We start from the raw sequence: 15,021 nt of genomic DNA, 5'->3' as shown, positions 1-15,021 counted from the left end.
AAGAAAAACTTTAATAATAAAGTTTTTCTTTTACCCATTCAAGCCGTCTCCAACCATTATTATGTTACAATATTGTTATGAAACAATCCATGCATATAATTTACAATTAATACATCGTCAAGTTAAAACATAACATTTAAATAAACTTTGAACAGTCGTAATGTGAGGTCTAAACAAACCTTCTAGCCTAAAACTGTAAAACAAATTTTAGAAATAACTCCTCCTCTTAAACTAAACTTAGGCCTAACTTTTCATCAGCGTAGTTAAGCCTTATTTAATTAAAGTGCAACGAAGTATGTACAATTTTCTAAAAATGGCAAATCATTATTTTACAAAATATCTGGTGCAAGCACCATTATTATTAACGTAGAGTACATTAAAATACATGAGAAATTATCTATATTTATGATTAAATTTGTCTATATTCTAATTATAACACCTTACTTTAACAATCACAATGAACCTCCAACCGTAACCCGCGAAACAACGACTATCTAAACAAGCTTACTGGGTATTGGCTAAAAACAACTTATATAAAATTCTATGTTTTGAATAAATTGGTACAATAAAAAATTTATGATGACTATTTTAGATAATAACTAAAATACTAAGGTTAAAAAGTTCAATTATCTAATAATTTTTCACTTGTCGACACAATCAACCATACACAGAAAAGAACATTAGAGTACTTACTTTATCAAGGCAACAAATGATGCTGAAAGAGCAACTAAGTGTAGTCCTAAGTGGTTTCCGTCATTACTTAAACGGACAAAAGTTTACACTCTCGACAGGTCACGCAACTTTGAAATGACTGGTGAATTTTTCAGTAAATCGAAAACAAAAGAAGGATCAAAACATATACCAAGCACACAAGTTAAAACATCTATTTAACGTTAGCCATTTTTTGTGGTACACGTTTTTACCTATCTTTTGTTTCCGATTTCATCACACCACAGCAGTCTTTAGCTGATTTTTGATTTTGCAATCTAGTTGGCCAAGTAGCTTTAGAAACTTCATGAGTACAACTTTAACATTTTGCATTACCTTGGACGTAACCACGGAATTAGTGATGCATTATCCCAAAGACCACGTGTTAATGAATAATGTAAACACTGTGAAAATAGAGAATCATGAGACAGTAAAGATAATCAACCTAAAGTGTAACAGAATATACTTCGAGATGGGACATCGCCAAGTGATGATGAAAAGCTAATGTGGTCTAAGACTCAAATGAAAGATGCTCAGGCAAAATATACGTGTTTGAAACCAGTTATTCAGCGGATGAATAGTTGTGTAGAAAAAGAACCTTCGTGTCAAACAGTCACTCCATGTATATAGCCCAAAGATAAAGATGTACCAGAACACAATGGTATTCACTATGGGTGTGAGAAGGCTTGATATGTCGGAAATGGGAAGATGCTAGAGGATAGAAATAATGTCTACGTTCTGTTCTTCCACTGACTCTCCATATAGAAGCACTCTGTCATCTCCACAACCTTCCAACAGCTGACCACTTAGGTACTAAGAAGACACTGGGTACAGTAAGAAAACGTTTCTACTGTGCTGGGTGCAGTGGAAATATAGAATTGGTATAAATCGTGTGAAGGGTATCTTAAAAGTTTGTGGACCGACCTATAAGGAAAAGAGATACTAGCTCAACTATGATTTCTTTTTTTGACTTAATCTCCTCTATACACTTGCACAAGCGGTGCTCTAAGGCCTTTATGACCTTCTTAAAAAAGTCTTCTTCTTGGTCCCCAATCCATAACTGGACGGCATAGATGAGATCATCATCAGTCTGAAATCTTCGATCTTTGAGAAAATGTTTAAGGTTAGGGAAGAGAAGAAAGTCACTTGGAGCTAAAGCCGGTGAGTAAGGAGGTAACTGAGTAATTCAAAGCCAGTATCATGGATATCATTCAAAGCAACACACGATTTATAACCTGTGGCTTTGTTCTGATTAAAAATCACACCTGTTTTGAGCAATCCGCTTCTCTTTTCTTAGATTTTTTGACACAATTTGTTGACTAAGGATGCATAGTAACCTCCTGTAATGGTTTGACACATTTCCAAATAATCAACTAGTAAAGCACTCTTAGCATCACAAAAAAATATGCCATGACTTTCTAGACAGAGGGTTGTGACTTGAACATCTTTGAAGTGGGTGAACTTCGGTGTTTCCATTGCAAACTTTTCATTTTTGTTGCTGGGTTGAAGTGGTGAACACAAGTTTCATCCTTAATTACGAATCTATTAAAACCTTTAGAGTAGGCATTGGCTTTCAACAATTTGGATTGGTTTCTACTCAGGTGACAGCATTTTTGGAACCTATCTAGCACTAACTTTACTCATGCCCAAACTATCATTTAAAATGTTTGCTACAGTAGTTTTACTGATTCCCACTTCCTCTGCTAACTTTCTAGTGGCATTTTTTTCTATCATATATAACCAAATCATGATATTTATTTACAGTTTCTCATGTGGTCAATGTTGAGGGCCACCCTGACCTCGGGTAATTTTCCCATGATTCTCTACCGTAAACTCACCACACAACTTTTTCACGGTTGACTATGCCAGAGCGCCCTCTCCTAATGCTGTTTTCATGTTCTGTGGATTTTTTTGGTGTCATTTTCTTTTTAACAAAAACTTGATCATGGCATGAAGTTTGATCTTCTCCAGGACGTTTTCTTTCCTTCAAAAATACGCAACACACTAAATAAGCTGGTTAAGTTATATGTTACGGGTTGTTTACTCATAAAAAGGTTCAAACTTAACACATTCCAGATTTTATTTCAAGTCGGGCCACGAATTTTTCGGACAACCCTTGTATGTTGTGAGTAAAAGATATTCACAAAAGAAACAGTACAGGTAACTACAGTAGTATTACGGTAGAACGGTACTTCAGAGAATTGTTCTTAGTAGTTTCCCACAGAGTAACAGTGGGAATAAATATATCATGGTCGTGATGGACTAGTTTACCAAGTGGCCAGAATAATATGCTATTCCTAACCAGGAAACATTAGCTCTAGAAAGGAAACTCGTCAATGAATTTATTTCGAGATTTGATATGTCTATGGATCTTCACTCAGATCAAGGATTAAACTTTGAATTAGCCTTTTTTTGTGTGAAGATGTGTCAAATCTTTGGAGCCCCATAAGACAAGGACAACAGGAACAACCCTTCGTCCATCTTCTGATGGAATGGGGAGAAATACAAATGTACACTTTTAAATCAATTAGTCATTTATATGGAAGGACATCCTAATATGTTGTATCAAGACCTTCCACTGTTACTTATGAGCTATCGAACGGCAGTACATGAAGCTACATGCAACACACCAGCATCACTAATGTTTGGGAGAGAATTAATAGTTCTATTGGACGTTTGTGCTCACATTCTGAAGGTAATCACTAAGCAGAGCTTTGTACAGAATACACAGAAGACTAAAAAGCACCACTGATGCCATACATAACTTTAACCCAGGAAAGAATTACATCAACTAGTAATAAAGTGAAAATTTCTGTGATAAAACTGGATTTTATAAAGATGACATGGTATGGCTGTACAATCAATACTACAAGAGAGTACAAACTCCTAAATTAAGCAGGTGTTGGGAAGGACCACATGTTGTACTTAAAAAGTCAGTTATGTGTTTATAAAATCCAGAAGGACAGATAATCCAAGCCAAAAGTAATCCATCATGATCATCTTTTGAAGTATTCTGTTGAGTGAATGGCCAACTTTTGAACTTCAGAGGAGACTGCTAGTGGTGATTCGACCTATTGAAGAGTCCGAAGTTCCTGTCAAAGTTGCTTCAGAGAAGAATTTACCTGTGTTAAGTCAACTCGCTGTACTCATCTCCTTCCTCTTATCCTTGTAATGTTGTTCTTGTACTTCTCTCAGTAAAAGTCTTTAAATTCTCAGTTTCTTAACCGATCTCAGACTATTCTCTCCTTTCTGCTCTCATCCCCATTTGAGGGCAAGTCGTTGGATACATCCATAAGTTTACCACTCCTATACGCAGGTTTACTTATCTTTGGACGCTTGAAAACACCTCCTCCGCTAGAGCTCTGACCTCTCTTACATCTAACGTTTAGATCAACTGGTGTGCCATATGATCACATCCACACCTGGGACGTTTAGGCACTTTACATCTGCAGCTTAGCTTTGAATACGACCTCATTTCCATCTCGACAAGAACAAACACTCAGAGAATCTGGCTCTTTGTCTCATCAGTTCCTCATAGATTTCACTAAAAGTTCGGAAATAGTGAATGTTTAATAGATAATGTACTACGAAAATGCTGTGACTAGGGTCTGAATTAGGGTAAAAAATTACCAAACTCTACTGGCAAAAACCAATCATAACTTTTCTCGATGTTATCCAATTGTACACTTATGTGTCCCTCATAAAATAATCCACATTCCTGTAGATTTTCAGAAAAAAAAGACTAAATGCCAGATATAGTTCCTACTAAGTGTCCTACCATTTCTGTTGCTGTTGAGCTAGAGATAGGTTGTTATAAACTGAATATCAAGCTCTCAAGATACAACGACACAGCTTTTATAACCATTCAGCTATGTTGACGGACACTAGATGGCAGCACATATGAAGGTTTACGGTAAGTATGGAAAAATTGAATTTGACTTTGTCATAACTTTGAGAGAAATAATAAAACAACTTCAAAATAGATTTATCCAATTAGAGACGATTCAAATGGATATATTAATGTTCTATTATAAGTGTTTGAAAATAGTTGAAATGGATGGTACGAATTATGTTCAATATTATTTTAATACAAAACTAATTAAAGAAAGAATAAAAAAAAAGCATAGGAGTAGGCATGTTTACCTTTGACCTTCGTATCAATCACTATTTTTATTTGTTTTAAATTACTAGTACAGAAATTAGGTCTGACTTTATTCTATAGTCGAGTTCTCTATGGAGCTCGATTCTCCGCGGTGGACAGGACGTTGATAGCCTATGCAGCTTTGCACTAAATCAACCAAACAATATAATAGTTGAGATGATACAATCACTAACCAAGTTTGGTTTATCTTGAATTTTGCGCAAAGCCTCCTCGAGAGCTATCTGTACTAGCCGTCCATAGTTTAGCAGTGATAAATTAGAGGGAAGGCAGCTAGTCAACACCATCCTCTGCCAACGTTTGGGCTACTCTTTCACCAAAAGAATAGTGGGCTGAAAGGGTGAGCATATTTGGTGATGGGGATCCGAACCTACGACCCGCTGGTTGCAAGTCACTAATTAAGACTATGTTTATATTACATGTCGAAAATCATAAGAAATCTTCGCCTCTCTTCTAGCAACATTATTATTTTCAGTCAAGTTATACATTGTTTTTCAAAATACTTTCAGGGTTTGGTTGGAAGACAGTTTGCCAAATTAATATCTCGAAACGTAATGTTTATGTAAACTGCCACTCATGTTTCAAGAATCTCTATTTTCAAGTTCAGACAGTGCACGTAATTTGCCGTAGTTTTATTGTTGACGGCGCATGTTAAAAAGAGTCCTTTCTTAAGCATTCTGGCAAGTTAACACACAAGTTACTTTATACTGAATACACTTTGTTTAGCTAACCTAACTACCTTGTTATCTGATGAATAAATTAGAACATCCCTCCATTATTTATACCTGACCGTAAGGCTTAATGCAGTACACTTCCTCAGCTCCATCTATAACCTATCTTTGTGTTGCTTACACGAGCCTAATTCAGATTGATTTGTTCGCCGAGTATCAGCATAACTTACAGAATCGACAGGCTGTGTTTGCAAACCTACTGCGGTCACAAACTGTCACGAAAAGTAGTTGGATTTTCTGCTCCATTTCTGGGATTGTTTTTTCAAGGTGCGATCCTCCAGAAATGACTTCATTTGACTAATTCGCTCAGCTCAAGTTCGATTTCTTACGTTTAATATTTTAGTTTTTTTTTTTATCAGATATCATCGCATTACTAATATTAAATACTAGCTGGAGTACCCGTCCCCTGGACAGAAGTTATGAAAATTTATGATTAATGAAAAGTTATTTTAGGACATGAAAAGTTGCTTCCCTTATATGTAATTGTAAAAAAAAAACAACGCAAAAACGCCCATAAAAACTGCAAAACAAAAATGTGAAACCACAAATTTGCACGTATCTCTGCACGCCAGATTTGTTGAAGATCCATCAACAGGGGGCGAAGTAGTGGTAAAAAACGTCCATATAAACCGCGAAATTGAAAATTTGTATGTACCCTCGCATGGACCTAATACCAATTTTGGTAAAGATCCATCCACACCCTGCGAAGTAGTTATACGGTCATACAAGAGACAGTTCTATTACATTTATTGAGATTATCAGATAAATAATATTGGTTAATGTGTCGCATTGAGCACATTAACTTTCATCAAATTGATTGTATTGAAAATTAGGCGTTCATCTTGTTAAGTGTTATATCACATCCATCATGTTACGTAATGCTACGCTGGTCATGTTGAATATCATACATTAACCAGGTTAACTAATATTTTCTAATCCTAGTGTTATAATATATTGCTGATGTGGTATATTGTCCTACTCAGGGCCTACATCTCCATTATTCCGCTTTTATATTTCTTTTGTCACCTATTGTTACTCATCATATTTATCGGCACGTTGCTAACGTGGGAGTTTACATCTTCGCCTTTATTATATTTTGCTACATCTGTCAATTGATATGGGCCCTCCAGTGGCACAGCGGTATGTCTGCGGACTTACAACGCTAGAAACCGGGTTTCGATACTCGTGGTGGGCAGAGCACATATAGCCCATTGTGTAGCTTTGTGCTTAATTACAAACAAACAATTGATATGGTTTATCAGTCTTTTTTGTGGGGGGTACAAGCCCCCTACAACATCTTATTTCATTATTCAGTATTTAATTCCCATATATTGCAACCCTGGTTTACAATAAATAATTGGTTTTGGTACACCATCTCTGCACGCTGTCCATGTCATCCTATCTAAACAATACAATCTCTATAAACTGCTTCTAGCACGGATCTTAGATCTTTCTCATAGATGGTTTAACTTTCTGGGTAAGTCTATTAAACATATTTTCAAGTTTTAACTCCCGTTAGGACTATATATATATATATATATTTTGATAAATTCCCTCGGTCTTCACATTCTTTTGGCCATTCCTGTCACTTAAATTTTTTATCTTTCAATATTTTATTAAGATTATTAACAATCTACAATAATTTTTTTCTTAATTTCTCTCTAAAATCACATTTATTAAAAAATTATATTTCGTTAAATTAGGCCATTTTTTATCCCTTGGTATTATTTTTTTTAAAAACATTGTTCAATAAATTCAACTTCACGTGTTTAAATTATTTTATGTAAGTTTTGTTATTAATTTAATATTTTTTTTGTCGTTTCCAGCCTTAGTTTCTCCCATTTTTCTTTTTCTCCAGAGGCACAACGATATGTACGCGGACTTACAACGCTCGAAACTTGGTTTCGATAACCGTGGTGGGCAGAGCACAGACAGCCCTTTGTGTAGCTTTGTACTTTATTGCAAAACAAACACATTTCTCTCCCACGTACATTTATTTAACTGGCAAACTTTACCAGCTTCGTTCCTTGGTGGGTCAGGGGGTAATTTACAGACTTGGAACGCTAAAATCCATGATTCCATTCTCCACAGTGGACAGAGTGCAGATAGCCTAGTGTGTAGCTTTGCACTAAGAAATCAACGATGTTTCTAGCTCATTTATTCCTAACTCAACCATTTATCTACATTTCAACTTCGTATGTTAGCGTTGGAAAGAAAAGCAAATAAAATTTCAAAAAACATTCTATTTCTATATTAATTTAAATAAATCGGTAGTTTTAGTTTTAAGAAAAGCGAATTAAAAAGCAAGAGTTAGCTCAACGAGTGTAAATTTTAAATAAAGAACGTATAAGGTGTGTTAACTAAAATACCAATACTAGAAAGAAAAATGACTACCAACGATTAAGATTTGAAGATTATAGTGAGCTTGACATGGCCAGGTGGTTAGGACACTTGACTAGCAATCTGACGGTCGCAGGTTCGAATCCCTGTCCCATCAAACATGCTCGCTCTTTCAGCCATAGGAGTGTAATATAGTGACAGTCAATCCCACTATTCGTTGGTAAATGAGTAGCCCAAGAGTTGGCGGTGGGTGGTGATGACTAACTGCTTTCCCTCTATTCTTTCATTGCTAAATTAGGATCGGCTAACGCAGATAGCCCTCGTGTAGCTTTGCGCGAAATTCAAAAACAAAAAACAATACTAGTTAGGAATGGACACTTTTAAGTTTTATTACTATAAGTAGAACAAAGCCTAGAGTTTACGACATTAGGCTTAGTACCGGATCGTTAGGCTTAACTCACTATTATTTTTAGACAATAGTACTAGGTGGTTGTATAAGATATTACATTAACATAAAAAAGTAAGAGTTGAAATTATGTTTTTCATTACTTGGTAGTTTCTAAGAATTTAATACATACATAAATTATTTAAATTTTAATTATTCACTCAACTAGAGACGGTGTACATCGTAATAGCGGTACTGCTGTTAGTAATTAGGGAATTTTTGGTGTTAACCTAAACACTGTGAAATAGCTTAGTTGTAGTTAAATAAATAATATGTTAATAGATAAATTAAAAATAGAGAATAAAGACTAGTAAACTTTAATATTGTTAGAGTTACATACTTCAGGGATAAGTGGGATGGAATTTGTAGCGTGCGGATTTGATTGCGACTTTCAGAAGGCTTAGAAAGATACAGTACGCTACATTTGAAGAACCTACTTACTCGAGGATATGTCATAGATAGGTTTGGGGAAGATTGCGTTATTAGATGGGGAAATAGCAGATTAGTAGTAGAAATCAAGGAGACAAGATTGGAAATTTATAGTGTTAGGGTAAAGATTGCTTTTGGGTAGGGTGAGAATGAAATTGTTGGGTATAGGAGAGGAACAGTATTAAAAAAAAGATGAGAATATAAAGACAGGCTCATTTAGTAGTAAGGTACTAGTTTCTCACAAATTTGAACCTTTGACTGTTTAAAAAGAAGAAAAAGATTATAAAGAGGGGGAATCTTTAATTAAGTATTCTAATAAAGTTATTTGTAGTAGGAAGCCTAGAAAGACAAGGACTAGAATGTACTTGCCAGATGCTAATGTACACGATCTTATATAGTATGTTGACTGTTTAGTTGTTGATGGAAGAATCCTCCTCTTTTTGTTGGAGCAAATGTTGTTGGAAATTCTAAACCAGAAGAGCTGATTAAAAATAATAAATAATCCCTTCAGAGGCTTAGGGACAGAAATAAACACGTGATTATTTCGGGGGTGCTCTTTCGTGCTAGATATGGAAAAGAAATATTTCAAGGATCAAAGGCTTCCATGAAAAAAAATCATCCGGATCATAATACATCATACTTGTCAAAGACAATGGTGTTAAACTCGTTATATTTTAAACAGTCCGTTATGGTTGTCTTCAAGAAAAAGGAGAGTTTATTATAGTATTTCAACCATACTATGCCCGTCATTTATACTGCCGACGAAGCGTTTCACTCAATACAGATCTCATCATACTGATTGAGGTACACTATTTATATCATCCATTTGTTACAACAACAACTGTTATGATATGAACGTCTTTTCTAAGTTGGAGAAACATTATTTTAATTAATTATACTTGTAATATGCCATTAGTATTGGGCTTATTAGATTTTTTACGAAGAGTGTATTCTGTATAATAGTATTTAAACCCACACTATGCCCGTTTTAGACATAGTTTTAACCAATAGTTACAAAAGTTGCAATGGAGAACATTTAGGAAAGAGTATTTATTGCACAATAAGGTTTGATCATATTCGATTAGGGGGATACCAATAATTGGCACTGTTGGCTCTGCCTCCCGTATAGTCTCTCAGTTCAAAATTAGGGATGGTCAGCGTAGGTAGTCTTTGTGTATATGTATAAAATTCTGAAACAAGCAAACTTCGATGTCATCTGACCCTTTACTTGGCCACATAACCACTAGAGATTAGATAAAGTTCACGAATTAATTTTCGTACATGCTAAGCAAGTAGGATATTTTTTGAATATATTACATTCTAAACTCTTTCACGATAAACTTTTAAAAATAATCTCCACTTTCAAATTATTACAAGTGCATTAATATTTAAAAAAAATTAAGTTTTTGTTTGTTTGAAGTTAAGCAAAAAGCCACACAAAGGTCTATCTATGTTGTGCCCACATATTCCATACTGCTGAGCCACTGGGGGCAAAATTAAAAGTACACTAGTTAAAATCTTGCTTGAATGGTATGAAGGCATGTGAGAAAGTAACTGTTTTGTCTTGTAGAGTTACGTTTGTGAAGTTTGCACAATTTCTGTAGAATCTATAGTAATCACTAAAACATTTTTTCATTCACAGTTGTGAAAGCCTCAGTAGATCTGGGGGTCTCAAAATTTGAGGACTGCAATCCCCTTTCATAGACTTGATACAACTCATGATCTTTTAATTGTCTTTCTAGGATAACAACTGGTAGAATAATACAGTTTAGATACGAAGTTTAGTTTCAAACTAAAAAAAAACGAACAACTCTAACCAGTGCTGCGTTAAAACACTGGTAGGCCCTGGGCAAAGTATAAACTAACCCCCCCCCCCTTGCTTACCCTTGCTTTTAAGAAAATTATTTACAATTTGATAAACTCAATTTATTAGAGATATAAAATTAAGGAAATAACAAAGGAACAAATATATTTCTTTAAAACAACTGGTTCATTATTATATATATTTTTTTCATTTCATATTTTATTATTTATTATTATATTCGCAACACACGGTGGACCCCGGGTAATTGCCCTTTTTGCCCATTGAGAGACACCTCTGTTACCACCCTGGAATTGTTACCCACAGTTAACGAACACCCGTTGTAAACAAACAGCAAGAAGTGGACAGTTTTTTGTTTAAATCAACATCTCCGTTGTCGAGTTTTGAATATAAATAGTTCCATTATTTCAAGAAGTAGACTTTTTTTTTAAATCAACATACATCTCCGTTGTCGAGTTTTGGATAAAAATAGTTCCATTATTTCAAGAAGTAGACAATTTTTTAACCAACATTTCCTTGTCGAGTTTTGGATATAATTAATTCCATTATTTAAAGAAGTAGACAGTTTTTTTGTAATCAATATACTTCCCCTTTGTCGAATTTTGGATATAAATAGTACCATTATTTCATTAGAACGTCAACTGTACACAAATTCTATTATTTTGAAATAAGTCAAAATCCTGCATAATATTTATTGTACGAGGAATGAGATATTTAACTGCATAAACTAAAGAAATCAGTAACTGCCAGAAAAACTTAATACTTTTAAATTAACATAAAAACTGTAACGAATAAATTGACCTTCAACATCTTTTAGCAGAAACAAGTTCTACTTTATTTACTCAAAATCTGGTATTTATTAATTAGATAAAGTATTAGAAAATTGTTTACGGTGTTATCAAATCTGTGGTTATTGATTACAATATTACGTAAATAAACATATGCGGTTGGTTTTATGTCCCTTTTTGAAAAAAAAATATACAATTTATCAGGGAAAGTAATGGTATTGACCTTTAGTTTGTTAACTAAATAAAATGAATAAACTTGTAATTTTGTATCATTAAAAAGTATAATATTTTCTGTTGAGTACAGTGCTGCCTCAGAGGAAATTGCTAGTAAAACAATAAGTTCGAGGACGAGCATATTAATTTCTACTTAGCTGTATGTTTTGTTAATGCAGGAAAAAAAAAAAAAGGTGGGAACGCCTAAACCACAAAGTGTAATCGATATAATCCATAGAGAAGTAAGTATTTTTTATTTGTATAATTTTTGTTGCAACCCCTCCTGTTGAACCACGTTAAAAACCATTAGTTGAACAAATACAGTTAGGCTTACCAGATACATTCGTTGGTTTCGACTACAGCGTGTTAGACACAAGGGGATAGTTTAGGTGTAGTCCTCCATTATAGTTGTTGCCGATTGGTAACAGTTGTTAGGGCGTGGATACGATACGTGGGGTAATTACATAAAGCCCTTCTACTCTTAGTGTATTAGGTTTACAGAGGTAATACTAGATAGATAAGTTAGGGTTAGTAAACTCGTCTCTTGTTTGTTAACTGAATCATCATCGCAATTAACTCCTCTTTGTGTGGGAACGAATAATGTCTCGACGAAGTAAGACCAATGCATAAGTTATATATTTATAACGTTCTAAAACATTACAATGAGATGAATAACCAGTTACATTAAAAACGAAAAGAGCTGTTAAACAGCATTAAACATGTTTTCGCTGTACCAAATCATTAAATGGAACAATATTCAAAACCAGAACTTTATAGCAAAACTTCTGACATAATCTGTAACGCCAGCTCGAATTGTCAGAAAGCTCATGATTATATTCTGACACTAAGTCAAACACAAGTTAGAAAAAATTGAAATGAAATGAAACATTTACCACCACATTGTTCAAAGGAGAGGGAGGGAGGGGGTGGAAAGATGTTCATCATATATATCACACGTTAATTTTTTAGAGACAAAACAAATTTCTGATGTTAACGCTATTAATATTTTTAAGACCTGAAACAAACGGTACTTGCTGTGCTTAATACTACAAACAGCATGATGGGTTAAAATATCCAAGTTTAATTAAACGATTAGACAAGATTAATTTTAGGTGAAGTTTGATTTGATACAAGCATCCCTCAATATGGATTAATTTGGTAGATAATATATATTTAATTTTATGTATGCTTGTTATTGATATTAGTGTATATAATGAAGAGAGTCCGCCTTTGTTTTTTTTTCCTGTGTAACGTTTTCTATCACTGGCCCAGTTATTTTGGATTATTTGGTAAAAAAAAATGGGAAGTTCGGTCAACATAACTGTAACAAACTAATCTATTTCTTCAATAACGTTTGTCACAGGCTAAGTTCAATGATAACCCTAAAGATGGATTGACCCATGGCTGAAAGGGCGAGCATGTTCGGTGACAGGACTCGAACTCGCAACTTGCGAGTCGAGCGCCCTAACCACTAGGCCACATACATAATTGAAAAAAAAATATTGCAAGAATTAAGTTAATAAACTTTAATTATAGGAGGTCAATCGTGCTTTATAAGAACGATTTGCATATAATAATACAGTGACGTGTCGCCATAGTGCCACGAGTGACATGCTGAACATTATATACTTCGTTCATGGCGAATTCTTCACTATTAAACACCGCAATCCCGTCATGGTGTTATTGCGGTTGGAGGAACATGTCACAGCCCTTTTCGAGATGGTTCAACAGTAAACAGTCATATGACACAAGATTGTGAAAAAAGGAGCCCTCGTTGTCGTTTAAGGAACAAGAACAACTAACATAGCAGAACGTTTAAGGTAGCAAAGGGTTCCAAAACCATACCTATATCCAATCCAGAGGAATATCTTCAAATCCAAAACAATACCTTTATCCAATCCAGAGGAATGTCTTCAAATCCAAAACCATACCTTTATCCAATCCAGAGGAATATCTTCAAATCCAAAACCATACCTTTATCCAATCCAGAGGAATATCTTCAAATCCAAAAACATACCTATATCCAATCCAGAGGAATGTCTTCAAATCCAAAACCATACCTATATCCAATCCAGAGGAATATATTCAAATCCAAAACCACACCTTTATCCAATCCAGAGGAATATCTTCAAATCCAAAAACATACCTATATCCAATCCAGAGGAATATCATCAAATCCAAAAACATACCTTTATCCAATCCAGAGGAATATCTTCAAATCCAGAGTGAAACCTATAGCTACGAAAGAGGATATTCCGAACAAAAAAAAAAAGGCATTAACATAATAACCATTAACAAGATAGTAAACAAGAATTTGGTGAATGCTTATATCCCAAAAGTTCATAAGCTCTCGAAAGGAATGGCCGTTGTCATGAGAAAGATGGCCGAAGAAACCGAAACCACAATGAACCTCATATCTTTAAAGTCCTTCGAAGCAGCTTATATTGTTTTACGTCTTTGGTTTCCTTCTAACTTGGAAGTGGAAGTATAAGTACAGTGTAGGGTCTACGAAAGGCTAGCCAAGATGTATGGTCTGACATTGACCTCGTCGTCCTTCAGACGTTTGTTACAATGTCGGACAGTAAGTAGTGCATAATAGCAATAGTTCATAGGGTAACAGGAGGAGCATCGATTTTATAAAGTGAGATATAAACCTTCAGTAACAGGTGCTCTCTTTAAAAGAACGTATTTAATGGTATTCTTTTATGATTCATTTCAGACGTAGTATCATCGATTGGTTAATAGAAGGCCCGGCATGGCCAGGTAGTTAGGACGGTCGACTCGCAATCTATAGGTCGCGGGTTTGAATCCCCGTCACACCAAACATGCTCGCCCTTTCAGCCATGGGGGCGTTATAATGTGACGGTCAATCCCACTATTCGTTGGTAAAAAAAGTAGCCCAAAAGTTGGCGACGGCCTTCCCTCTAGCTTTGCGCGAAATTCAAAACACGAGATGTTTTTCAGGTTGAAAATACCGCGTCGAAAGGTAGAAAACGATTGAGAAATAAATTAGTTCCATTATCCAAAAATAACTTTCATATGAAGTCCCGGATAAAATATTCACATGTTCTGTCTTTCTTTTGACACTTATGCCTAGAATTCCGATTATAAACTGCCCGTTAAACAGGAAATTGTGTTTCATTCAAATGGATTTAGAAACGTATATGATGGCATGAATTTTGTACGTGAATGTGTATTTCAAATGGTCCACTCTTTGAGATTTGAAAAACTAAAGATAAGTAATGATAATTAAGCTTCAATCTTTCAGCCATTCATAATTAGGCTTAACCATTTAACTGCTGATAATTAGGCTTAACCATTTAACCACTGATAGATTAGGCTTAACCATTTAACTACTGATAAATTAGGCTTAACCATTTAACTAC

The 15,021-nt window shown here is 34.7% G+C and overlaps 1 protein-coding gene across 1 annotated transcript in view; it reads right to left on the bottom strand.

The window, feature by feature from the left end:
* Positions 1-494, bottom strand: part of LOC106471512 (ATP-dependent RNA helicase DDX39A-like) — a 17,098-nt gene extending 16,604 nt beyond the window's left edge. Inside the window, exon 1 of the mRNA XM_013932114.2 lies at positions 445-494. The gene's annotated coding sequence lies outside the window, so the exon portion shown is untranslated. The remainder of the gene's footprint in view (positions 1-444) is intronic.
* Positions 495-15,021: the final 14,527 nt, after the last annotated feature.

This window comes from Limulus polyphemus, unplaced genomic scaffold (genome assembly GCF_000517525.1).
Source record: "Limulus polyphemus unplaced genomic scaffold, Limulus_polyphemus-2.1.2 Scaffold4668, whole genome shotgun sequence".
Classification (NCBI taxonomy): domain Eukaryota; kingdom Metazoa; phylum Arthropoda; class Merostomata; order Xiphosura; family Limulidae; genus Limulus; species Limulus polyphemus.
Note: the sequence above shows the minus strand (reverse complement) of the source record. Positions and strands in the feature narration are given on the sequence as shown.